General features: G+C 49.1%; 1 protein-coding gene across 5 annotated transcripts in view; it reads left to right on the top strand.

Moving 5' to 3' along the window:
• Positions 1-26653, top strand: part of EXOC6B (exocyst complex component 6B) — a 290871-nt gene that overhangs the window by 248555 nt on the left and 15663 nt on the right. The gene's annotated exons all lie outside the window — the stretch shown is intronic.

The raw sequence follows: 26653 nt of genomic DNA, 5'->3' as shown, positions 1-26653 counted from the left end.
AGTCAGAACAGAAAGCAGAAGAATTCCGGGCCTGATCGAACTCCCGTGGTTTTTACGGGGTGGAAACTTCCCCAGAAATGCAGATTTCCAAAGGCCTCTTGCTGTCGACGTGTTTTTGTTGCTGGCTTTTCAGGAATTCTGCACCACGAGTCGCCTGCTGCTGCTGACAATTGGGCAAATGGTTTTAGTGGCAATGAAAGGGGTCGTTTGTGAGGGGTGATGAGCAGGGAGCAAACCAGAGCCGGGATTTACAATCTGTTAGCTCCCATCCTGCCCTAATTTCCTCGTGTTTACTGCGTGCAAAGAGTTTTCCAAGTCCAACCTCAAGCACGCTGGCTTTTCCAGCAGGCTGCACCAGCATGGGGAGCCTCGGCTCTTGAGTTTTGGGTGCCTTGTGTTCATGGAATCATGAAATCATGGAGTCACGGTCTGGTTTGGGTTGGAAGGGACCTCAAAATCATCTGATTCCGTGGGCAGGGCCAGCTGCCCCACACTGCATGGTAAATGGGGGTTGGACCCTCTCGGATCCCCCTGTCCACCTCTTCATGAACTTCCAGACTGTTTTCCTCCAGCTATGCAGTCTGTGCCCAGCAGAACTTCTCCAGGGACAGTCATCCCATAGCCAGAGTCATTCCATGGTAGCAGCTGGAGAAAATCCCCCCACAAAGCAAATTTCCTGTGACCCACCAACCTGAAGCTCACAAACCCTGAGTTTTCCTACGTCCCAGCCTGGCTTCCCACAGGAGAGAGAAAATTTCAGACCTTTCCCTGCAGAATCTGCTCTCCGCCTGGATGTTGGCAAAGAATGGATGGCTGGGAGCCTTCCTAATAAATTCTGTTTTTCCAAAGCAATGAGGCCTTGCTGCAGAGCGAGCTGCTGAAATACAGCCTGGAGGAATCGCTGGTGTCAGCTTGGAGTAGCTCTGGATCATTGTGAAGGACGAGAGACAGGAGGAATTTTAGGTTTTTCAGTGTTTTGACTGGCAGGTTTTGCTTCATCTTGATCCTGACCATTGCAACCCCAGTAATTGATGCTGCAGGAATCCGTGATTCATATCCCAGTGTCCCTTTCTCGCACGAGAAGGAAAATGTTTCTACCATACATTAAAAGCTTTTAGGGGTCTTTAGGCTGGATTCCTTCAGAGCTTCTCTTCCAGAGGCATCCCAAATCTCCTACCAGCCCCAAATCAGAAAGTTCAGTTGGTAAAATCTTCAAAAGGCATAAATCCACTCTTTGCCCTACATTTCAAGCGAGAATATCCAGGAGAATTTATGGAGTGGTGCGTGGGGTGGATTCCTCTGGATCTTCCATTGCAGGGGATTTGTTTATCAGATCCCTGAATTCATCACTCAGATCTTTGGTTTCTGGGGGTTATGATCCTCCAGTTCCTTACAAACACAGAAAAACAGGGCTCTTCCCCTGGCTTTGGATTTGGTCTGTTGCTGTTGCCTTGGGAAGGTCATTTCACCCTCCTCAAACCTCGGCTCACCTCAAGGTGAGGAAGCTCAGTGGTGTGTGACCAAGTCCTCCTGAGACCTCCAGCAGACCAAATGAGCTTTATCCCCATCCTTTATACTTTTATAGGATAAATCCATATCTGTTTCCCAGGGATAATTTCCTAATTATATACTGGGAAGGAATTCTTGGTTGTAAGTGTGGGGAGGGTCTGGGATGGAATTCCCAGAGAAGCTGTGGCTGCCCCTGGATCCCTGGAAGTGCCTAAGGCCAGGTTGGAGCACCGTGGGATAATGGGAGATGTCCCTGCCCATGGCACGGGTGGGACTGGATGGGATTTGAAGTCCTTTCCAACCCAAACCATTCCATGATCCTAAATGTCCTTTCCAGCCTCCATCCAGTCTTGCGGGGTTCGCCAGCCACGCGCGGATTTGGGGTCACGGGCGGCTCCACCAGCACGTCTTTGGTGCTGACCTTGTGGGGCAAGAGCGTGACGGGATCAGCAAAGCCACAGACGTGCTGGGGCAAAGGGAAGGAGGAAGACAGAGATCCCTTATCAGACAAATCCTGCCTCGGAGGTGCTTCCAACTGTTTGGAGCGGAGCCAAGCTCATCTTCGGAGCTCCGCTGCCAAAATTCCCACAAGGACTTATCTGATCCGCGGGGAAAGGGAGCAGCCTCCAGTGCTTCCCGCATGGTGGGGTGTCTCAGAGGGGAGTCTGGGCTGGGCTCACACCTGCCTGCGGGAGAGGGGAAGCCAAAAACAGGAGCCAACCATTTTTTTTGGAGCGCAAATCCTCCGTGGGTCGGCTGCAGCTCGGGCTGTGCCGACCACGGAGTCTGGGGCCGCTGGCCCAGGTGTTCTGAGCTTGGATTATGGGTTTGTGGTTGGGTAATCAAATATCAGATCAGGGACACCTTGGTGGTGGCAGTTCCTGGAGCGTCCAAGGGTGTTCCTTGGGTTTGTTGTGTGCTGAAGTTTCCTTGGTTTGCTGGTGGGGATAAGAACAAGGATGGTTGTGGAATCATGGAATGCTTTGGGTTAGAAAGGGGTTAAAGGCCATCTGTGCCTGCAGCGAGCCAGGACAGCGTCAGTGTGCTCACAGCCTTGTGCAACCTGACAATGGAAGTTTCCAGGGATGGAGGATGGAAAGGAATTCCATAAAATAACTCTCCAAGTTGAGAGGGACCCCCAAAAATTCTCCCACCTGCTCCAAAACCCCACCGACCAAACCAAAGCTTGGGTGATTTCCTGTATTTCATTTTATCTCCTGAGATGACCCAAATCAGCCTGGCTTTGGTTGCAGCTCAGTGAGCGCGGCAGGGGATGGGCTGGGAGCGACCGTGAACATTGGGAGACAGGAATTCCTGACCTCACCGAAGGGGCACATCCATGCCCAGGTGATGAGAGCCAGGCTGCTGAGCCAGGAGAGAAAACAGCGTTTTATGAGTCAAACATTGTGTTTGGGGGAGCAAACCTCAACCTCACATCTCCCCTCGTGCTCAGATGGCAGCTGATGAAAAATCCAGGTATTACTCACCAGATTTTATCAACCTTCCACCCCTGAAGGGCCCCCAGATACCATCACCACCTTCAGTGTTCGCACGTTTTAATTTTGGGGCAGCCTGTGGTCTTGTTGGGAGATGTCAGCGCTCTGCCTTTCGGAGTCTGCCCACAAAAAAAAAAAACCCAATAAATGAAAAAATGGTAAAAAAAAAAATTAAATTCTGGAGAGAAAGAAGTGGCAGGAGGTTCCTAACGAGGGTTTTGCTTGCCCCTGTTCCCTCTGAGCTCTTCAGGGTCTGATCAGATCTGGTACCTTCCTATCTCAAGCCGACCTGGTGGGTTTTGACAGCTTCAAAACACTCATTGAACTTTATCAGGCAGAGATTTTCAGATGGAACCTGGGCTCTACCATGGTCTGGTGCCAGGAACCAGCACAATTTCTGTTTCCTCTGCTGCCAGCTCCAGGGTTTTCTGATTTAATTTGGGAGAACAGTGACAGCACGGTTCTGTCCTGGCCATAGTGAGATGGGAAAATAATCCTGGCTGGAATAAAACTGGAATAACTGGTGAGCTTCACTCTCTGGCAGCTCAGGAGGGTCTGCCAGGTGTTCTCCATCTCTTGGTGGGGAGAAGGAGACTGGAGCTGGCTCTCCTGGTTGAGCTCTTCCATCTCCTGGAGGAGCAGAGTGGGCTCTTCTGGAAGATGGCTCTGATGTGGATCCCTCTGCTCAATCCATGTGTAATTCCTGGTTCAATGGTTGGACTTGGTGATCCAGAAGGTCTTTTCCATCCTAAATGATTCTGTGGAGCCGTGGTCGGCCGGAGCTCAGATTAATTAACTTAAAGGATTAAAGGATTACTTGGTTAGGGCTTCCTTGCATCCGAGGAGGGACGTGTGAGCCCCATGCTGCAGGAAAAACTGCAGCTGCTCTCTAGGAAATGGGGAAAATATGAGGAATGCTCTCCTGGGAAAACTGGACGTGGATTATTGCCCACCAAGAGATGGGCAACGCTTTGGGATAGCCACGACCAGGACCAGAGTGAGCCATTGACCCTCAAATTAGAGAATATCAGCTGCTAATAAAGAAAAATGTCCAATTTGTCAACAATTCCGTAATTTTTACTTTTTATTCCACCATCTTGAGGCACTTCCAGGGGAGAGACCGTAAGGCCGGAGGACACAAAGTGCTCCAGGGATTTAGGCTGAGCCGAAGACTTGGCTTTTCCTCACTGCTCTGTCGGTGAGCAAAGAGCGGGATCAGCCGAACGTGTTCCCTGTGTTTTCTTTCCCGAAGCTCCAAACCCATTCAAATCCCCCCTTCAGCAGCTCAGGGTATTTTTTACCAAGGACTGTCATTCCTGACTGAACGAATTTTTTTTTTTTTTTTAATTTCTTTTTTTTTTTTTTTTCCTTGAAAATCCAAATCAATTCCGCCCGGAGCCTCCTCATGCCGGGAGCTCTTCCATTAATATCAGATGGGGAAGGCGGGCCAGGCCCTGAAAGTGGATATAGTTTGCATTTGAAGGAAGGTTTTGTGTATGAAACTGAGAAATGCGTCCCAGTCTGACACCGGTGATTGATTGCAGCTCTGCTAAAGATTAGCCAGACGTTTTAAGCACCGCAATTATTCATCTGTTCTGAGCTGGATCTATATTTAAACTGGGCCTAACAACGGGCGGACGCCGGGTTCTGCTCCCGCACAGGCCCCGCGCCGGAGCGGGGAGGGAAAAGGCGACTTTTGGGGTTGATTACTGCATTTTTCCACGGCTTTTTGGTGCCGTGGGAGTCTCCGGCACAGCCAGCCCCGTGCACACATGATGTCAATTAGGGTTGAGCCAGCCTTGGCAACACAAGGACGGGGTGGGACATGGCCAGGGAGGACAGGGGGGACCAGGAGGGATCGTGGGGAGCAGTTTGTGGCCAGGGTCTTCGTCAAAGAGCTCCCGGTAACACCAGCAACCCCCAGGGCCTCGTGGGGAGTCTGGACCCAGTGGTGTTTGCGAAGTGTTTTGGGATCAATGGGTTGAGGCTGTAGGATAAAAACATTTGGGTTTTTGCTTTCCCTGCTGTTGGTGGAGTCAGAAACCCAAGCCAGGAGTTCGTTGAGGTATTTCTGGTGATGTCTGTGGGTGGGCGAAGGGATAATGGTGCAACTTGCTGCTCCACCAGTGCAGAAACCAACCTAAGGTGATGTCATCTCGGTGCCATTGTGCCTTTCAGTGACACATCTTGAGCCAGAGAGCCTCAGTTTCCACCTGGAAACACTCAAGGACACCTTGCAAACCCCAACATTGCCCCTCTTTTCCAGCTTTTATCATGGAATCATGGAATGGGTTGGGTGGGAGGAGACCTTAAATCCCATCCCATTCCCACCCCATTCCATGGGCAGGGACAACTATCATTGTCCCAGGTGGATCCAAGCCCCAGTGTCCAACCTGGCCTGGGACACTGCCAGGGATCCAGGGGCAGCCACAGCAAATCTGGCAATTCCAGCCCAGCCCCTCCCCACCCTCCCAGGCAGGAATTCCTTGCCAAGATCCCAGCCCAATCTCCCCTTTCCCAGTGGAAGCCATTCCTTGGGTCCTGTCCCTCTGTCCCTTGTTCCCAGTCCCTCTCCAGCTCTCCTGGTGCCCCTCCAGGCCCTGCAAGGGGCTCTGAGCTCTGCCTGGAGCCTTCCCTTCTCCAGGGGAACATTCCCAGCTCTCCCAGCCTGGCTCCATGCGAATTTTCCATTCCCTGAATTTTTTTGGTTGATCAGCTCTGCCTCAGGACCCAGCAATGCTCCCCGCAGTCCTTTCCGTGCTCTGATTTCCCATCAGTGGGAGCAAGCAAACCCTGGCTCATGGATTTTGTTCGTGTTAAGGGTTATCCCAGAGATTTTTTAGGCAAAAACAATGGATTTGAGTCTCTGGATGACTTCTGAGGGGTCTGGGAAAGGTAACTCAGACAGCCAAGCCTCTTGCCAACAAACCTCCATCAATTATTGACTCCGCTCCTCTCGCTGCCGGGTTTGGAGAGCTCCGCAGATCAAAGGGAGCCTGGGACCCCTTGGCTTGGGAAGAGGGGCCGAGATGCTGCTGGAAAATCCAGCCTTGTGATGTGTTTCCTTTCGGGAAGGCTGGAGGACAGCACAGTCACGGATCCAGGATGGCGGTGCAGCGATTACTTGTATTCATCACCTGTGGATATTCGCAGCTCGCGGCCAACATGGAAACTCCCAGTGTTCCCTCAAAAAAACACAGCTTTTCCCTCTTTCCTGGTGTTTTCTGGTGCCTTGGGAATCCCCAAATTCACTGAAACCTGCCAGGTAGATGAGGATGAGGATGATGAAGATGAGGATGAGGACAGATGTGGCAAACTCAAGGCGCAACGTGGCCATGAAAGGTTTCCTTGCTTCCTTGCCCCATTCCCACTCTGCCAGTGGAATTCCTTGATGGAATTGATGGCACAGTTGAGTACAGGTGATGTTTTTTGATTCAGAGACACGGAGATGTGTTGTTTTGATCCCGTTGTGGGATGATTTATCCCTCCGGAGCGCTGCAGCTGTTCGGGCTCTGGAGGAGTTTGGCTTCACGTGCTCTCACATCTCGTAGTTTGCAATATTAATAATCCTCCCTGCTCCTCAGTGGAATTCCTTTCTTTTCCTTTTTTTTTTTTTCCCCTCAAATAACCAATTGTTTGGGAATGAGAAACCCTGCAAAATTATTGATGGGTGTCCCAGAGCATCATGCTCCCACCATGGGTTTGGAAAGGGGGGAATGAAGACAAAAATGGATGGAAAAGAGGAATGTGAGGCAAGAGAGCTACTTTAGTATTAATAAGTATTAATGAGCTGCAAAGGTCATTAAGTCACAGGAAGGGGATGGGAGCACCCAGGAATCTTTTTTGGGAATTATTCCTGCTCCATGATAATGCCCTCAGCTGTAGGGATTGCCCTGTGCTGTCCCTGGGAAAAAAAAAAAAGGGAGGAGAAAGAAGAAAAATTGGGAAAAAAAAAACAGGAAAAGGGAGAGAGAAATAAGAAAATAGGGGGAAAGAGAAAAATTGGGAGGGGAAAAAAAGTAAAAGAAGGGGGAAATGAAAAAAGGGTAGAATGAAAAGGGAAAAGGAAGGGGGAAAAGGATAAAAATGGGGGAAATGAAAAATGGGAGTGGAAAGGAAAAGGGGGAGAAATGAGAAAGGGGGAATGGAAAAAGGCAAAAGGTAAGGAAAAAAGGGAGATAAAAATGAGGGAAAGAAGAAAAGGAGAGGAGAAGGAAAAAGGGGGGAAGGAAAAAAAAAGAAAAAAGGGGAAAGAAAAAGGAGAAAAACAAGACAAAAAGGGGGGAAATAGAAAAAAGGGAAAAGGGAGAAAAAGGAAAAATTAAGGAAAGAAAAAAGGGACAGAAAAAGCAAAGGGGGGGAAGGAAAATCAAGATATAAAGGAAAATAGAAAATAGAATGCAGGTGATTAAAAAAGACCCTCCAAAATATGAAAAAAAAAAAAACATAAGAGGGAGGAAAAAAGAAGGAGAAAACAGGGAAAAATTTGATGATTCTGAAGTTCGCTGCCATCCCAAATCATTCCACGATCCTCTGAACCAGGCAGGAGATGTTTGGCACCTTTTTGCCCACGGTACCCAAGGCAGTGCACAAACCCCATCCCTGTATTTGTCCCTATAAATCCTCGTATTTTTCCCTATAAATCCCTGTATTTTTTCCCTACAAATCCCTATATTTTTCCCTCTAAACCCCTGTGATTTTCCCTCTAAACAAACCCCTGGGAGGGAGCTGCCAGCAGGAGCTTTGCTCCACGTGTTCCTTTGGCTCTGGGAAGGGGACAAGTGGAATTTATGATGCCGAGAGCCCCCATTGTCAGGATTTCCAAATCCCACATGTGCTGGCCTTGGAAAGAGTTGGTTTTGTTCCTGCAATTAAAGCACCACAGAAATATCCAACGGATGAGGTGCTCCAGGCTCCACGGATCACGGAACCCGGCCTTGCAGGCGTTGATGAACTGGTTTTTGCTAGGCTGGGGTTTGGATTTTCGGGGTTTTAAAGCTGCTGTAGGTTTGTGGTTGGGGTTGGGGTTTGGTTCTGGGCACCTGCTAAGGAATGGGAGTGGCGGCCCTGAACTCTGCCTGGCCCCGGAGCTTTGCTGACAGAAATTTCGGCTTCCCAGATAAAAGGGAGGGAGAAAAATTCTAAAAAGTGAAGCAGGTGAGGTCAGGTGGAGGTGAAAAAAGGCTGAAAAGTGGGAATGGGGTTGGGATAAACCCCATGTTGGCTCAGGAACAGCAGAGAAGTGTGGCCCAGATGTTCTTAGTCCAAAAAAAAAAAAAAAAAAAGGGAAAAGAACTATTTAAGAAGTGAGGATGAGAAAAAAAATTAGGAATACAGAGGTGAGACCCTCCAAGGGAAAGGTTTCATGTTTGCTGTGGAGCCAACTTGAAATTCCCATTCCAGGATTCCATGAATCAAAGGGAAACATCAACCACCACCAGTCTGTATCCATGAGGGGGAAGGAGCTGGGAAACTGAGCTGGAATTTGCTCCATGGCCATATTGGGTTGTCCCAGCATTGGGTGTCTCAGGGCAGGCCTGGCACCCTGACACTGCTCTGAGGTGCCAGAAAATTTCCAGGGAAAAACCAAGAAAATTTCCAGGGGAAAAAAGCCCATCTCTGGAAGGGTTATTTATGCCCTAAAGCAGTGCTTGATAATCTTTTAAAAATCCATTTACAGAGCTGAGGAGAATGAAGAGATTTATTTATATAAAGTTATTCAGGTGTTCTGCTGCAAAATTCCCAGTTTTTATATATTCCTAAATATTCCAGAAAACTAAAGCAGGCTTGAAGTGATTTGTTCCAAGTCCCATCAACTCCAGTTGAGGCCTCTGATGATAAACTGTCGAAAAATCCGGGGTTTTGTGGTTTATCCTTAAAAATCTTTGGAAAACACGTATTTCCAATCCTTATCTACGCATTGGAGAGGTTTAGGGTGAAGTTTTCCTGGAAATTGACTTTTAAATATGGATTTTCTCTGTTATTTTGGGTGGGAGCTGTGGGTGGGATTGTTGGTGGGAGTTGCGGGTGAGTGGTGAGAGCCCGGTGATCCCATGGGATGCTCCATGAGGCTACCTCGCCACAAAAGCTCCTGGATTGAGACTTGGATCCGCCTTGTGGGGCTTCCTCAGCAGGAGGTGGGACCCAAAGTCTCCACGTCTTTGTACAAGGGTGCAAATGTATTGATTCTGTGCTAGGTTTTGATTTTAGGGGAAATTTCTCCGCGAAAAAGGTTCTCCAGCCTGGGGCAGTGGTGGATTCAAAATCCTTGGGGATGTGGCACTTAGGAATGTAGTTTAATGGTGGGATTGGCAGTTCTGGGGAACTCGATGGTCTTAAAAATCTTTTCCGACCTCAACGATTCAATAATTCTCTGATTCTGTCTCTGTTAGGACCAAATCCTTTGGATTTCCTCCAATAATCCCCTTTTGCCCTGTGTCAAGGAGGATGTTTTGTATGGAAAGAGGATTTTGCAGTTGAATTAGCAAGATTTCCTTAAAAAAGTCAAAAAGAGAGCCTGCTATCTTTTGGAGGCCCCCTTTGAAGGTTTTATGGATCTGGTGCCTTGAGCTTAGTTTGTGCTGGATGAGCTCCTCTTCCAAGTGCTGGAAAAGAGGCACTTTTTGGTTTTTCCCGTGGAATTCAAATCCCTGGGAATGGCTGAGTAACCAACCCAACCACAGCAGGGATACGAGGGGTGCGGGGAGGTCCCTCTGATGGAAGATGTTCCTCACTGTGCCACTTGAGCCATCACAAGGTGACAATTCTTGACCACCCTGGCCTTCACCAGAGCTCTGCCACAGCATTAATTGGTTTTAATTCCAGCAGGAATTCCCTGCTCCTCCCTGGAGTGGGGGTGAGGGTGGTGTGATGTTAGGCTGGAATTCCCAGGGAAGCTGTGGCTGCCCCTGGATCCCCGGCAGTGCCCAAGGCCAGGTTGGACACTGGGGCTGGGAGCAGCCTGGGACAGTGGGAGGTGTCCCTGCACATGGAATGGGGTGGCACTGGATCATTTTTAAGGTTCCCGTCCAACCCAAACATTCCATGACTCCATTATTCCCTTTTTTCCTTATTTCTGCCCTTTCTCAGCAGACTGTCCTAATGTTTCCCTCTAAGTCACTTTTATTTTTCATTTGAATGTCATATTTAATATCCTGACTTCCAGGTTTTCCACTGTGTTCCCCAAATCCTTCATTCCCACACAAACATTCCCACAGTTTTTGACCAACCAGAAGGTGTTCCCTGGAGAGATAATCCCAGAATTCATAAGGTTGGAAAAGGACTTAAGGAACACCGTTGGTTATCCAGATTTGCTGTGGCTGCCCCTGGATCCCTGGCAGTGCCCAAGCCCAGGTTGGACATTGGGGTTGGATCCACCTGGGATAGTGGGAGCTGTCCCTGCCCATGGATGGGGTGGAATTGCATGGGCTTTAGGTCTCTTCCAACCCAAACTATTCCATTATTCCATATTATCTTCCACAGGGAGGACTTTAAGTCTTCTGGAAGTTCTAAACCCAATCCCCTTTTCTCCAGAGCTATGGGAAATGTCCCTGCCTTTGCTGTTGATTCCTTGCCCCATCCAAGCCACAACCTGGCTCCTGATCCTCTTTTCCAACTTCCAAATCCCATGGCTCCTCTTCTCCTGCTGCTTTTGTCCTGTCTGGGTCACAGTTTGTTGGACACTTCCCCATCCCTCCATCCTCACGTTCCCTCTCCGTCCCCAGCCATGGCTCCACTCTCTGAGCACCCGGAGAGGGAAATAAATCGTGCAGAAAGAACTTCCCTGCCCCTGAACTCCCCCTGGATCCCCTCCTGCCTGGGATATAATTAATGCTGCCATTGTTCTCCTCGGTTTGTATATTTAGATGGCCTTTTTGTTTAAAGTTGATTCCTCGCTGCTCCTTGGAATATCTCCCCGGGGAGGGAAATGGATGATATTCCAACAGCGGCTCAGCCACAATATGCACTAAATAAACACACTGGCTAAAAAACGCCATAAAGGCCCCTTTGTCCTGGTGGACGGCAAAAAACGGGGGGGAAAAATCTCTCCCAGAAGGATGGTGGGGAGTGAAACTAATCTGGGAGATCACCCATGCTCCGATTGTCCCGGGAAGTGCCCTAAATTAAACACTTCCACCCTTCAGCGCTCACCTCGAGCGTCACTCGGCTGGAGGGGATGGGCTGGAGGATTCCCAGGAGCAGCCAGGAGCGTTGGGATAATGGGCTGCACACGGATATCGATTAAATGACAGCTCTGCCTCCTCACAACATTGATCTTGGCTTTGGGCTCGGCCCGGCGGGGGCTCGGCTCAGTTATCTCAGTTTAATGATCGGGTTTCCATCTCTGCTGTGAAAGTCATTTGTATTCCAGAGGCTTTGGAGCGGGGAGAGCAGAGGGGGGAACGGCAGCACCCAGCGATGCGCGGGGAAGGCTGAGAGTCCTCCCGGATGGGTCTCTGATCCGTGATGGGCAGGAAAGGAACTCAAATCCTGATTTTTGGAGGGGATCCCCAGTGCTTTAACCCCCAGGTGATCTGGTCTTCACCTACACATGGAGCTGAATCCCAAGGTTTGCAGCTCCCTGGAGTCAGTGGAAGCTCCATCAGCATGAGCCTGGTTATGTTTTTTTAATTTCTCCTTTCACATTGTTCTGTTTTTATTCTTTAATTTTTCCTTGACCTGGCTCTATCTTAAATTTTTAATTCCTCCTTGATCTTATTTTAGGTTTTTAATTTTTTTATTTTAATTTTTATTTTTTATGTTAATTTTTTAATTTATCCTTGACCTGGTTTTATTTTATTTTTTTTTAGTTTCTCCTTGACCCTGTTATGTTTTAATTTTTTAATTTCTCTTTGGCCTGACATTATTTTAATATTTAAATTTTTCCTTGACCTGGTTCTACTTTAATTTTTTTAGTTTCTCCTTGACCTTGTTCTGTTTTAATTTTTTAATTTCTCCTTGGCCTCCTGGTGAGAATGGACTCATTTCATGGTGCTGTTACGTGGTGACAAGCTTGTTGAGCTGGTGTCACATGGTGGCACTTCCATCAGGGAAGCTCTTGGAACCTTATCAACCTCGGGGACTCATCCTGAGGAGGAGCAATCTCCATTAATTATTAATAATTGGGTAAAACAACCCCATGAATGAGTGCAGAAGTCCTGCATCCCGTCAGGCACGAGACAATGCTGATTTTGGGATGCAGGTTCAGCACTGGGTTAATGGATCCGGGTCTGGAGTTATCTCGGGAATGTCCTTTTGGTGTTTGGGGTACTGGGAAATGAGCTCAGAGGAAAATCTGAGACAGGGATAAAAATGCTGGGTTTGATAAAAATATTGGCTTTGATAAAAATATTGGGTTTGAATTACAGCAAAATCTGCTGGGCCAAAGGGGTCATTAAATCAAGATGGGTTTTCAGGGATGGTGAGTTAGGGAAAGTCTGGGAAGGGTGAGAAATGGGGAGTTTGGGAATGCCTGGGAAGGCTTTGGAATGGCGAGTTGGGAATGGTGAGCCGGGAATGGCTGGGAAGGGTGAGGGATGACGAGTTGGGACTGGCTGGGAAGGTTTGGAATGGTGAGTTTGGGAATGGATGGGAAGAGTGAGGAATGGCAAGTTGGGAATGCCTGGTAAGGGTGAGGAATGGTGAGTTGGGAATGGCTGGGAAGGGTAAGGAATGGGGAGCTGGGAATGGCTGGGAAGGCTTTGGAATGGTGAGTTGGGAATGCTTGGGAATGCTGCAGAGGAGGAAAGTGTCTGAGGGAGGAGGTGAGGAGGGAATTGTTGAATGGAGCTGCAGGGAAGCACCCCTGGGATGGGGTTTGCTGTTGCTGTCCTTGTAAAGAACCCAAATTTTGCAGGATTTGGATCCGAACTTTGAAAAACCGTGATCGTCTCTCAGCATTCCATGGGGAAAACAGTTTTAATTTTTCGGGTCTCTCTGCAGGCCATGGGAATGGTGCTCCCAAGGAGTTAATAAGGTTAAATGGGATTTAAAAAAAAATATTTTAGGAAGATTCTGGATGATTTCAGGCCCCATACCTTGGTAATGTGTGGAATTGTTAGCCGGGACCATTTGTGCCTCAGTTGTCCATGTGGATGCCGATTTTTTGTCTTTCCGCCTTTATTAAGCCCTTAAATTTTGGAGGTATTTGGGATGGATATAGGGACAGATATGGAGATATATGGATATTTAGATATAAATAGATACAGGTAAATGTAAACCTTGATTTCGGCTGTTTATGGGCTGTTGTGTCTCAATCTCACTGCAGGGTCGCTAGGGAAATATTTCTCTTCTTCCCATCTCCTTCTCCATCTCCATCATCTCCATCCCCTCCATCCCCATCCCTTATTTTTCTCCTCTTTCTTCAGCAATTGCTGAATTTTCTTTTTTTTTTTTTCAATTTTTAATTATTTTTTCTTTTTTTTTTCATTATTTTTCATGAATTTTCCAATTTTTTCCCCATTATTTTATTCCTCAGCAGAGGAGAGCCCAGTTACACAAGTTTCCTCTTCTCCAGTGTGGAAGGTACTGAATCAGCTGGGAAAAAAAAAGCTGGAATGTAACTGTGGTCCTGGAAGAGGGGATGGATGATGATGGTTGAACTTGGGAGGCTTAGGATGGGAAAACCTCTCTGGGAATTTGAAAGCCTCGTAATTCATACTTCCCACTGCCCCAGGCTGCTCCAAGCCCCAATGTCCAGCCTGGCCTGGGACACTGCCAGGGATCCAGGGGCAGCCACAGCAAATCTGGCAATTCCAGCCCAGCCCCTTCCCATCCTCCCAGCCAGGAATTCCTTGCCAAGATCCCAGCCCAATCTCCCCTTTCCCAGTGGGAGCCATTCCCTGGGTCCTGTCCCTCTGTCCCTTGTCCCCAGTCCCTCTCCAGCTCTCCTGGAGCCCCTCCAGGCCCTGCAAGGGGCTCTGAGCTCTGCCTGGAGCCTTCCCTTCTCCAGGGGAACATTCCCAGCTCTCCCAGCCTGGCTCCACTCTTCCTGACCCTTCTCTGGACTCCCTCCAGCAGTTCCGTGTCCTTCCTGTGTTGGGGACATCAGACCTGGGCACGGAATTCCAGGTGGGATCTCAGGAGAGCGGGATAATCCCATCCTGGTGGGAGTTTTCCAGCAGACACGGTGGGCTGGTGCCACTGCTCACGGACTTCCTTCCCAAACCCCATTCCAATGGATATCCAAAATCCAGCTGGGAACACCATTCCGCTTTCCCTCCCCCGCCCCACCAGCATCCAAACTTCAGCCTCATCCCCACATCCAACCCGGCACTTTTGAGGAATTTCAGTGGCTCCTAAAAACCCAAACCCCCTTTTTGGGCCGTGCTTTTGGAAGGTAATTCCAGGGAAAAGGGCCAGGCTCCGTGGGCTCTGCGTGCTGGTAGCTCCGTTGAGGTGGAATGCGCTGAACCGGAATGTTCCGCGCTCCTGGAGCCTTTCCTCGCGGCCAGCGCCAGAGATTCCTGATTAATAAGGAAAACAGGATGGCTTCCTCCCTCCGAGGGGCAGGGATTAGAAAAATTAAGCAACAGGGCTGAGGAAAAGCCTGGAGGGAAAGAGCAGAGTGATAACAAAGGAGAGGAAAGGAAGAATAATAAGTGTGAATCCCAAAAAACAGTAGGGAGGGAAGTGGTTTCCAAGAGGCAGAGGGAGCCGGGTTGGAGAAGCACTGGATTGTTGAAGATGCACAGTGGATTTGCTGGGCGTCTTTTTCAATCTGTTTTCCAATTTTTTTCCAATATTTTTCAGTATTTTTCAATGCTTTTCACAATTTTTATAATATTTTAATTTTTTTTCTAATACTTTTTCAGTATTTTTCAATATTTTTTCAATGCTTTTCAATATTTTACAATATTTTAATTTTTTTTCAAATTTGTTTGTTATGTTTTGTTCTCCAATATTTTTCTATTTTTTTTTTCAGTATTTTTCAATATTTTTTCAGTATTTTCCTACATATTTTAAAATATCTGGAGTGAGAAACGTCGCTGTCCTGGGAATGACATCTGTAGGGAGTCTGGTCTCATTTCCTTCCCTTTCTCCTTCTTCTCCTTCTCCTTCTCCTCCTTCTCCTCCTTCTTCTCCTTCTCCTTCTCCTTCTCCTTCTCCTTCTCCTTCTCCTTCTCCTTCTCCTTCTCCTTCTCCTTCTCCTTCTCCTTCTCCTTCTCCTTCTCCTTCTCCTTCTCCTTCTCCTTCTCCTTCTCCTTCTTCTCCTTCTCCTTCTCCTCCTTCTCCTTCTCCTCCTTCTCCTTCTCCTTCTCCTTCTCCTTCTCCTTCTCCTTCTCCTTCTCCTTCTCCTTCTCCTTCTCCTTCTCCTTCTCCTTCTCCTTCCCTCCCCTTCCCATTTGGATTTCAGGGAAAGGATTGACCCTTTTAGGTATTATACCAAATCAAAAATATCCGGGAAAGCCTCATTTTCCCGAGGAATTAATCTATAAAGGAAGGAGCTGGGAAGGCTGGAGAGTGACTTATCCACCAGATCCACATTTCACCTGAAAATCAGGGAATCATTGGGTTGGGAAAGCCCTCCGAGGCCACCAAATCCAACTTTGGGACCGCGAGGGCTCGGGATGGGCAGCCGGGAGCCAGGGGGACGAGGGAGGGAGGGATGCATGGAAGGAGTTTATGAATTCCATGAAGACCAAAGTCATTCCCAGAGGAATTCCGACTCTGTTTCTGGCAGGAGATCCCAGTTTCCCGCCCGCCCCGCGTCCCTGCCGCCTCAGCCCCGTCGCCCTCCCCGAGCGTTCTTCCCTTTCCAAATGTCCTTCCCTAATGAAACAGAAACACATGGAGGCTTTTCTGCCCGAATTCCAGGTTAATTTGAAAAAGGCCGTTTCCATCAGACGTTCTGTACACAAAGGGCTCCGCGTTGCGACTGCAGAAAATTCAATTGTAAACTCCCAGCTGAGGCCTTGGGGGGCAGAGAAACGGGAGACGGGAGCCGGGCCCTCTTCCCGGCTCCACCGGGAGCCTGGCAGGGAGCAGGGAAGATTCCTTGCCTTCAGCTTCCATAAAACTCAAAGGATGGCTCGGATCCTTGTCCTGATCCCTGACTCCAGACTTGCTCAGATTCCGAGTGGTTTCTCTCAGACAAATTAGGGATTTTGTCTTTTTTTTTTTCTGCTGATTTCAAGGGAGTTGTTCTTAAAAAAAAAAAAAGCATTAAAAATGGGATTCATCCAGTTTCTGATCCTGGATTTTAATTACTGCTAATTGTTGCAATAAATCTGTCTCAGTGGCTGAGGCTGCAGCTGTGGCAACAAGTCCAGGTAGAGCAGCACCTTCTCAGTTCTCTGAAGGAGCTGGATTCTAATTCCTTAAACCTGCGGGGATCTGTGTGAGAAGGGACTGGGAGCAGCCCTGGCAGAGGGATTTGGGGTGTTCTGGATGAGGCTGGAATGTCCCAGCCCAGACACCCCAGCCCTGGGCTGATCCCAAAGGAAAGGTGGGAATTGTGTCCCTGTGCCCCTCAGGTGAGAGCCCACCTGCAGAGCTGCCCCAGCCCTGGGGCCAGCAGCAGGAGGACGTGGAGCTGCTGGAGAGAGCCCAGAGGAGGCCTCGGAGCTGCTCCAGGGCTGGAGCCAGCCTGGGAGAGCTGGGAATGTTCCCCTGGAGAAAGGAAGGCTCCAGGCAGAGCTCAGAGCCCCTTGCAGGGCCTGGAGGGGCTCCAGGAGAGCTGGAGAGGGACTGGGGACAAGGGACAGAGGGACAGGACACAGGGAATGGCTTCCACTGGGAAAGGGGAGATTGGGCTGGGATCTTGGCAAGGAATTCCTGGCTGGGAGGGTGGGCAGGGGCTGGGCTAGAATTCCCAGATTTGCTGTGGCTGCCCCTGGATCCCTGGCAGTGCCCAAGGCCAGGTTGGATCCACCTGGGACAGTGGGAGGTGTCCCTGCCATGGCAGGGGTGGGATTTATGGTCCCTCCCAACCCAAACCATTCCATGATTCCATGATTCCACGTAATAAAATACATAATGTCTAATGAGTTTATAAGATAATAAACCGCATAAACAACATTATCTAATATTACGTCTAACCATGTACAGTTCTATATAATTGTTACATATAACACAGTACAACCAATCTAATTTAATCCCGTATCCAGCCAAATCCTTTCCAAAGGAAATGGACACCCAGGCTCACATGGCCTGGGAGCTTTGCCCCTGCTTTTCCCTCTCAGCTCCTCCCAGCACTTCTGGAATTCACTGCAATCCCACCAAGGGTGGAGGGTTCTTAAATTACTCCCAGTTCCATGGAAATTGGAGAGGAGGGGAAGTCCAGCCTTGCCCCTGGAGAGGGGCTCATGCCTCGTTACTCCACAAGAATCCATCAGGAAGGGAGTTCCCAGATGGGACGAGGTTCAGATGGGATAAGGTTGGCCCATCCCTGGATCAGGGATTGATCACGAGATAGAAATTCGGATTAAACCACAATTTAGTGCTCACTGAGCACTTCTCTGTCTCAGGGCTTCAGGGCTTGGTGGCTTTTAGGAGCCCTAGGATGACTCTGGAAATCACTTAATTCCCATGGGCTCTAATTAATTTATTTCTTAATGAAGCTGCTGATTTTCAGCACCTCTGAGATCAGGTCTGGGTTTTATTTGCTCATCTTCATTGCTCGGGTTTTATTTCCTCTTCTTTTTGCATTTCCTGGGCTGCTTTTGCTCCTCTTTATTTCCTGGAGCATTTCAGGGCTCGGCTCACCCGGAGCAGCTCCGTCCCTGCACCTGAGTGGTTCTCTGGGATGCCAGGGAAGTGAATCCAGGTGGGAATCAGGCTCTGCTCCTGGGGAACGAGGGACACAACAAGGAGAAACGGCCTCAAGTTGTACTGGGGAGCTTTAGGCTGGAATTAGGGAAATTTCTTCACGGAAAGGGTGGTCAAGCCCATGGAAGTGATGGGATGTCCATTCTGGAGGGATCCAGATCCAAAGCCCTGGGGATGTGGCACTGGAGACATGGAGCAGTGGTGGTCTTGGCAGTGCAGGGAGTGGTTGGACTCCATGGTCTGAAGGATCTTTTCCAACCTTTTTCTGTGATTTTAAAGCAGCTTTGCTTTTCCCTCCTGCCCATCCTATCATTTCCCTGCTGCTTTCAGCATCAGGCCAAGCAGAGGATTAGAATCCCATTGGATTCCCATTTCCACTGACATCTCCTCCACAAGGATTTTCCCTTTTCCTTTGCATTTTTCCTAAACTCGGCATTCCCGTTGATCAGCCGTACAATCAATTCTTTAAATATTCTTTATTTCCTGCCTTTCCTGGAGGCTTTTTTTTTCCCAGCCGAGGGCTGGGGTTTAGGTGGGCAGAGGAGCTGCCAATGCCTCGTTGGAAAGCAGGGAAATGCAGGAGGTCACGGAGCCACGGCCTAAATAAGTGATGGGATGTCATGAAAAATTCCTCTTGGAGCACAAGGAGAGTTCAGCACCTGCCAGGAGATTGCTTGGCTTTTATTTATTTTTAATTTTCCCTCTCTTTTTGAATTCCCTCTGTATTTTATTCATGTTTCTGTCTGGGCAGGCTCAGGGGGTTTTGGGCCTGTGCAGAAAACAGGGATTTTTTTAAAGGAAAAAAGAGTATCAGACACAGAGAAGGGAGGCACAAAGCTGGAAGAAAAGCGGGAGAAAGCAGGAATGAGAAATGAGGCTGGGAGAGAGCCTCGTTAGCAGCAAGGAGGGATGAGAGCAGGATAAAACAGGAATTTCTCCACTCCATGGAGTTTTCAGAGGTGCAGGAAGCTCCGTGCATCCAACTAACCCTGGGATTGGCTTTTTGGGATATCCCAGCTGGATCTGCTGGAGGTGGGAAGTGGATCCCAGCAGAGCTCCAGGATCTCCAAATCTCCCAGGCTCACTCAGGGGTGGGAGCAACCCTGCCCAGTGGGAATCGTGGTATCCCTGGTATGGGAAATAGAACCAATGGAGCCTCTGGGGTGGATGGAATTCCATTCCACAGGGGTCAGGAGATGGGAAGGGGCTGGGGTAGAGGCAGCCAGGCAGACTCTTCCTTTTGACTGTGAGTTTGTGGGATAAGAGGCCTCTCTCCTATGCTTTTCCAATGTGCTCTGATCCCGCTCCTTCCTTGTGCCTGAATTTATGGATATCCAGGTGTTGTATCCATGTAGCCTTTGATAGGGTCACTCCTGCATCCAATGGCTCTGATGGATCCTTTCCCTTTCCCTTTCCATTTCCCTTCCCCCTTCCCCTTTTTCCCCTTTTTCCCCTTTTCCACTTTTCCCCTTTTCCCTTTTCCCCCTTTTCCCCTTTTTCCCCTTTTCCCCTTTTCCTTCCTCCTTTTCCCTTTCCCTTTTTCCTTCTTCCTTTTCCCTTTCCCCTTTCCCTTTTTCCTTTCCCTGCCATTCTATTCCATTCCTGGAACTCTGGAATTGCTCCTGTCCTGTGGCATCCCATCCAGAGGTTGAAAAGCTACCAAAATCACCACCAGAAGTTCCTCTTCCCTGGACAGTGACCCTTGGAATTGGGGTTGGGATCTCTGAGTCCTGGGGGAAGAATTTAATGAGGATTCAACATCTTAAAAACACGGAGAGAGTGGTTTGGAATGGCAGCTGGAAAACCAGTGGAAAACCAGTGCCAGGCTCGTGAATCCTTGATGGTTTTACTGCAGATTTTGCCATCCCCCATCCCAGCTCCTTTCTCTGGGAGCAGCTTCTGACTGTAACTTTAATCCTGCTTTTTTTTATTTCCTGAAATAATTCTTTTTTTTTTTTTTTTTTTTTTGTCTTTTTGTGACTAACAATGACCTCAGCTGTTTGTTTAAGGAGTTCATAACCCCTCAGAAATGTTCCGACAACCCCAAGGAAGTTTCCAAGGAACCCTTGGGTTGGGAGCCTCTGGCATCCATCGGGGCTTCTGCTTTATGTTCCTATCAAACAATAATGAAATTAAAAGGGAAGGAGAAAATAAACACATTTTGGGGTAAATAAAGACAAATTTATTTGTCTCCAACACCGCTGTTGGAGCTCAGGGAAGGGCCAGCAGACGGCTTGGCCCGGCCGCTGCTCCTCCCTGCCAGGAAAATGCGCTGGGAAGAGGGGGATGAGGCAACGGGACCACGATGGAAACACACAGGACCCGGTTTGGGTGGAAAATGCACTGAAAAGGGGGTTTGCCTTAGCCAGGCTGCTTAGGCTGGGCTTAAAGTTAAGCTGGGCTTAGTTTAGGCTGAATTAACTGAGGTCCCGTGAGCTGGACAAATCATGGAGGGGCTTTGGTGGGTTTGGGTGTTTTGTCCATCAGTGGGTGAAGGAGGTGGGAGTTGGTGGCTCTGTCAGACCTGGAACTGGGAGTTTGGTGCCCAAATCCCAGTGGCAGATCCCTGATTCCAGTGCCCAAATCCAGGTGGCAGATCCCACACTCTGGTACCCAAATCCAGTTGTCAGATGAGGGTTCCATGGATGAGTTTGGATCTGCTTTGGCAAATCCTCCTCCTCTGAAATTCTGTCTACAACAAATTTCTTTGGGTTTTTTTTTCATTACTATTAATTTTATTTCCTGTCTTCTCTTTTCCCCCTTTTTTCCTTTTCCTTTCTTAATTTTTAATTTATTTTCCCTTTCCTTTTCCCTTATTTCCTTCTTTTTCCTCCCTTCATTTCCGTGTTTCCTTTTCTTGTTGCTTTCTTCCTTTTTTGGTTTTTAATTTTTCTTTTTTGTTTTTCCTTCTTCCTTTTCCTTCTTGCTTTTCTTCTACCTTTTACCTTCCTTTTTCTTTCTTTTCCCTTCTTTCTTTTTACCTTTTCTTTCTTTTCTCTTCTTTTTACTTTTTTTTTCTTTTCCCTTCTTTCTTTTTACTTTCTTTTTTCCTTTCTTTTCCCCCATTTCCTTTATTTTCACTTTTCTCCCTTTCCCCCCATTCCACACTTACTCCAACCTCCCCAGAGCAGTTTTCTCCCGTTTCAAATTCCCCAAAATTCTGGAAAACACCTTCCTTGGAGATGCTGCTGATCTTTGGGGCAGGAGGAGCATCAGATTTAGGGAACACGTGTGGAACCTTTCCATAATCAGGACAGCAATTTTGGTGCCATTTTTTGGCAACCCCAAACTATCCCTTTCCAGCCCCATTAAAACCCTTTAAGTGCATTTTTAACCCCAAAAGGGACTTTTTGTTTTTCCCCCATCACCGCCCTGCTGTCGAATTCCCCAATCCCAGGACTCCACTCTCCTTTTCCCCCTGGGAATCGCTCCGGAATGGGGTGACAACTCCTGGTGCACATCCTAAACCATCTCTTCCCGGGATTTCTGCCCTGGAAGTGGCCGCACAGGGAATTCTGCGGCCTCTCCCGGCTGCTCCAGCTCTTGGCACCCAAAGTTCCCTTTGTTTGTACCTTTCCAGGGCTGTGACAATGAGCGCGGGGCCGTCCAGGGGTTACTGTGACACTCCAAGGAAAAAGCCTTGGCTTTTGTTTCCCAGAGGTTCTTGGGTTGCTTTTATCTCCAGCAAATATCCATAAATCCTGCCGGGGCTCCCCGTGCCCAGGGCTGTCTGGCGGATGCAGCCACGGGATCAAATCCTGCCTCAGCTCCTGCTCAGCATCATTTTAATCCCAGGAATGTGTGTCCTGCAGGATTCGGGGCTTGTAATTAATTAGGAGCCAGATTTGGGTCATCCAGAAGCTTTTCCAAGTTGCCAAAAGTGTGGCATGTTCTCCGCTGGAGTTTCTGGCTCCACGCTTTTGTTCCCTGCAAATTCCAAATCCCTGAGATGGTTTGGATCCACCAAAAAGGGAACAGGTTCAGATTAACTCAGGGCTTTCTCCACAGGAGGAGGTTTGTGGAGGGGGAAGGAGGCTGGCCATGCTCCCAGGCAGACCTGAAGTGAGTGGGAATGTTAAATCCTCCTCTTTTACCAAGGAATCATGGAATGGGTTGGGTGGCAAAGGACCTTAAAGAACCTGGTTCCACCCCATTCCTCACCTTCCCCATCCCAGCGTGCTCCAAGCCTGGCCTGGGACACTTCCACTTTGGGAAACCTTTTCCAGGAGCTGGGAAGGGGCTGGAGAATTCCTGAGGGAGCTGGGAAGGGACTGGAGAATTCCTGAGGGAGCTGGGAAGGGGCTGGAGAGCTCCTGAGGGAGCTGGGAAGGGGCAGAAGAGTTCCTGAGGGAGCTGGGAAGGGGCTGGAGAGTTCCTGAGGGAGCTGGGAAGGGGCTGGAGAGCTCCTGAGGGAGCTGGGAAGGGGCTGGAGAGTTCCTGAGGGAGCTGGGAAGGGGCTGGAGAGTTCCTGAGGGAGCTGGGAAGGGGCTCAGCCTGGAGCAAAGGAGGCTCAGGGGGGACCTTGTGGCTCTGCACAGCTCCTGCCAGGAGGGGACAGCCGGGGGGGTCGGGCTGTGCTCCAGGGAACAGGGACAGGAGGAGAGGGAACGGCCTCAGGGGAGCCTCGGGGTGGGCATTGGGAATATTCCTATATGGAAAGGGTGCTCAGGCACTGGCAATGCCCAGGGAGGTTTGGAGTTCCCATCCCTGAGGGGATTTCAAAGCCCTGTGCATGTGGCACTTGGGGACAGGGGTCAGTGGTGGCCTTGTCACCCACCCGTCCCAAATCCCCTTCTCCTGGCGTGTCCATCCAAGATGCTCTCACCTCTTCCAAGGATTTATTTTCTATTTCAGTTTATATTTGTCCCCCTGTGCCACCCATCCCAGGGGACACTCTGGTGGTTCCTCCTTCACTCTGAGCACCCTAGGGACCTTCAGGCCACCTCCAACAGGTCCTGCTGCCTCAACCCCTGCCCCTAACAAACAATCGAGAAGCCTTTAATTAGCAAAGCCACATTTCTGGAAGCAGAAAAGGGTCACAGAGCCGCCGGACCACCCGCGGGTTCCCACATCCCACAGGTGTTTGACTCCTTGGAGCAAGGAGACCCAATCCTTTTGTTTCCAATAAAAAAAACCCCACGGAGAAGCAGTTCCAGGGCTGAGGCTGCCTCCTGCAAAGCCGGGCCAGGGCTGTGCCGTGTGCTTTGTGTTTACAGTGCAGCTTAAAGAAATAAGCATCAGTTACATAGGGGGGAAAAATGAGAACGCTCTCAAATTGGACCCCAGGGCAAGGCTGGCCGAGAACAATGGATCTGCTAAACAAAACCTCTGAGGGAAAGGAGGAAGTTATCAGGAAAAGCAGGGATGTATTAGCTTAGTTTCTTCGAAAAAAAAAAAAAAAAAAAAAAAGAGACAAAAAAAAAAGAGGGAGGCATTCCAAGCACTTGAACTTGAGCGGATCCATTTCGCCGCCCAGACGTTCTCCCCTGGCGCGGCCGAGTGACCCCGGCCGGCGTCGGCGAGCGCGGAGCTCTCCCGTTCCCTCCGTGGCAGCTGGGACAGGAGCAGGAGGAGGAGGAGAAGGAGGAGGAGGAGGAGGCAGCCGCTGCTGCCTCCCGTCACGCGTCCGTCCTGGAATAGAGACGGGAGGACGGCGCTGGGATGCGTCGCTCGGTGGGAAGAGGGCAGCCAGAGTTTAGGAGGCCACGGCCTGCGGACGGTTTCCTGCTGGGCGAAGGGACCCACGGGCTCCTGGAGCACCGTGTCCCACAGCATTCCTGCTTTTTCCTGGGTTTTTTTTTGGGTGGGAAGCAGTGCAAGCCCTCCATGGGTCATTCCATGGCTGCTCCCGCTGGATTTGCCATGTATTCCATGCACAGGGAACAGCACAGGAGCTGCTTCATCTCCTGCTTATTCCCAGCTTTTCCATGGCCAACCCGCGCTGGGGAGCACTTCCACCAGTCCCCAGCCCGAGGAGGGCGGGAGGAAGCGCTGCTAATCCTCATCAAATGTATAAATTTATGGCCCCGTGGTGCTGCAATGTTTAATCAGGGCTCCGTGACTGTGCCGTGCTCCGGGTACAAGTTCAGTGCAAGGTGAATCTTGGCTGAGATAATCTGGAAGTTCAGCCGGAGGTGAAGGCAGCGGCGGCTCCTCACAGCCTGCCCGGGGTGAGCAAGAGGTCACCTCCTTTTCTTTTTTTTTTTTTTTTTTTTTTTTCCTTTTTTATTTTTTAGCCCCTTTTTTAACATGTAAACACAAGAAAAAAATGCAACTTCCCAGAGGATTTGGCATCAGCTGAGCGGCAACAGGGAAGAGAAGCGTGGAGCGCTTGGCCCCGTGGGGCACGGGGAGGTGATGCCAGTGGTTTTGGGGGATATCAGGAGAGGTTTGGTTCAAACAGCACAAATCTCACGGGGTGTTGACACCAGGGAAAGGAGGAATCCTCAGGATTTGATGCTCACCCATCCCTGTTCCCGGCTGCTGGTGGGATCCCTCAAAGGGAAAATGCCCTGGATGGAGGGCTGGGTGTCCCAGCCCGGTGCTGGTGGCACTTGCTGGGCTCTGTCTGTCCCAAAAGATGGCTCGGTGTCACCTGCTCCCTGCAGGTGCCTGGGCTTCTGCTGGTGGGCAGCACTGACCCCTCCCGGCCCCAAAGCTCTCCGGCTGCTCCGTCGATCAGTTGGGAATGCTCCCTCCTGGAAAAGTGGTGTTAGAGCGATTTTTTTTCCCTTTTTGGGATGATTTTTTACCAACTGTGCAATGCTGGAGGTGTTTCCTATAGGTTTATTTGGACAGCTCCTGATTTCTCCCCTCTGAACCCCCTTTCCTGTTTTAAGGGGTTTTGTGCTTTTTTTGTGCTCATGGTCACTCTTCCCTGACTAAAGGATCCTCTGCTGCTGAAATATTGGAATTTTCCACATTATTCCCTAATGTTTTCTTTGGAGCCACTGATTTGCATGCAGGCAGGGAAACCCAGAAGGCCGTGAACACCTGGAATACAGCAGTGGAAAAGGAATTCTGTGTTAATGGGATACCTGAGCACGGAGCCATCAACTCCCAACCATGGAGCTTTTCCAAAATCCACCTTCTCCTCCCTGAAACACCTTCAAAACAGCCTCTAAGGAGTAGCTACAACTGTGTACATACACAAGTATATAGATATATTTATGTATAGATATATATCTATGTATATCTCACACTTGCAGGGATTTTTTTTTTCAGGTTATTCCAAAAGTGCATTCCAAAGAAAACATGCATATGAATTATGGTGTATTCCTTTCCCTTTATAAAGAGTTGGTACAAGATGCTGATTTCTAATCCTAAAATCAGGAGGAACATAGTACTGCAAGTACTCATGCTCGTGAGAGTGGGCAAGATGCTAGCCCATCCAAAGAAAAAAGCATGGAATAAATCAGAAATAACTACATTAATTTGGGATAAAATAATTAGAACATAAAGATAAAATAATTATAAGATAAAGATAATTAGAAGATAAAGAGTATTAATATTATATCAATATTATCGACGCCCTGAGTGCTTTCCAAACATCACATTCCGAATTTCTCCCCTGCGGTGTCAGATGATGATCCCTTAGGATTTATCCGGCCCCATCCTTGCTGGGTGCAGCTCCACCAGAACCCGATCAGGGGGATGCTGCTACAGGAGCCATCTTTGCCTGGGGAATGAATCCCCCTTTGTGACGCTTCAATGGAAAAGACAAGTGTTATTCAATAGTGGAATTCCCTGTGGAACGCTCTTCCGAGCCTCTTTCATTCCTCCTGGCTCCCACCCAGTATTGTCGCTGTGTGTGCTGTCGGAGGGTCCGGAGGGTGGGAATCTGCCCGGCTCCAGGCCCAGCCTTCCCTGCAAACTCCTGAACCTGCCTGGAGAATGGGATGAGCCGAAGGGGTTATTTTTAGGAGTGCAAATTGGGTACTAAATCCAGCAGTTCCGCTTGCTTTTGTTCCCGTGGCCGTTCATAAAATTCCCCAGTCCGGGTGTTATATCACTGGGAATGACTTGATCCTGAAACGTTTAAATCCCAGGGGTTTTGCACCAAATCGTTTTCAGGTCTTGTGTGTTTTTATTTTCCATGGGCTGCACCATGGGTGAGAGAAACTCGGGATTTCCCTAGAATTTAGCGGAGCTTTCCCTGCAGGCAAGGATCCAGTGGGTGACTAAAGCCAGGCCTTGAGCACAGCCTGGGGGGACTTTCCAGGGCTGTCACCCCTGTCACATGTGGTGCTGATCCTCAGCGTCTCCACCAGACAGCCCTTTCCAGGAAGGAATCTTCCCAATATCCAACCTGCCACAACTTGAGGCTTTTCCATCTCCTTCTGTCCCTGTTCCCTGGGACAAGATCCCAAATCCCCACCCTGGCTGTCCCCTCCTGTCAGGGAGTTTTCACAAGGTCCCCCCTGATCCCTCTTTTCTCCAGGCTGAGCCCCTTTCCCAGCTCCCTCAGCCAGTCTTGGGGCTCAGAAACACAAATTTTCTGTGGTAAAATCCTGCAAAGTTTTTTAATGAGACCCTTGGAAGAAATTCCTTCGGGAAGAGGAGAAAAGTCAACTGCGTATAATTCCAGTGTGGCTTCAAAGCAGGTGGAAAGCCAGAGGTGGAAAGCCAGAGGTTTTCCTCCTAATAAACAATGAATGTTCACAGATGGAAAACCAGGAGATCTCTCTGTGCAAAAAAGCTTTGTGGAGCCCTTTCCCTGGAAACCTGGGCTATCAGGAATAGAAGAACCTATAAACAGGCAATAATGTGAAGCTGAAAATAATCCAGACTGGACAGATTTGGGTTTTGTTGGTCTCAAACCTCTCTTGGTTACAAACTGTCCTGGCTGCCATAAATCCTTCCAGATTCCTCTCCTGTTT

Source organism: Anomalospiza imberbis, chromosome 4 (genome assembly GCF_031753505.1).
Source record: "Anomalospiza imberbis isolate Cuckoo-Finch-1a 21T00152 chromosome 4, ASM3175350v1, whole genome shotgun sequence".
Lineage (NCBI taxonomy): Eukaryota > Metazoa > Chordata > Aves > Passeriformes > Viduidae > Anomalospiza > Anomalospiza imberbis.
The sequence above is the reverse complement of the archived record's forward strand: the minus strand, read 5'-3'. Positions and strand labels throughout refer to the sequence as shown.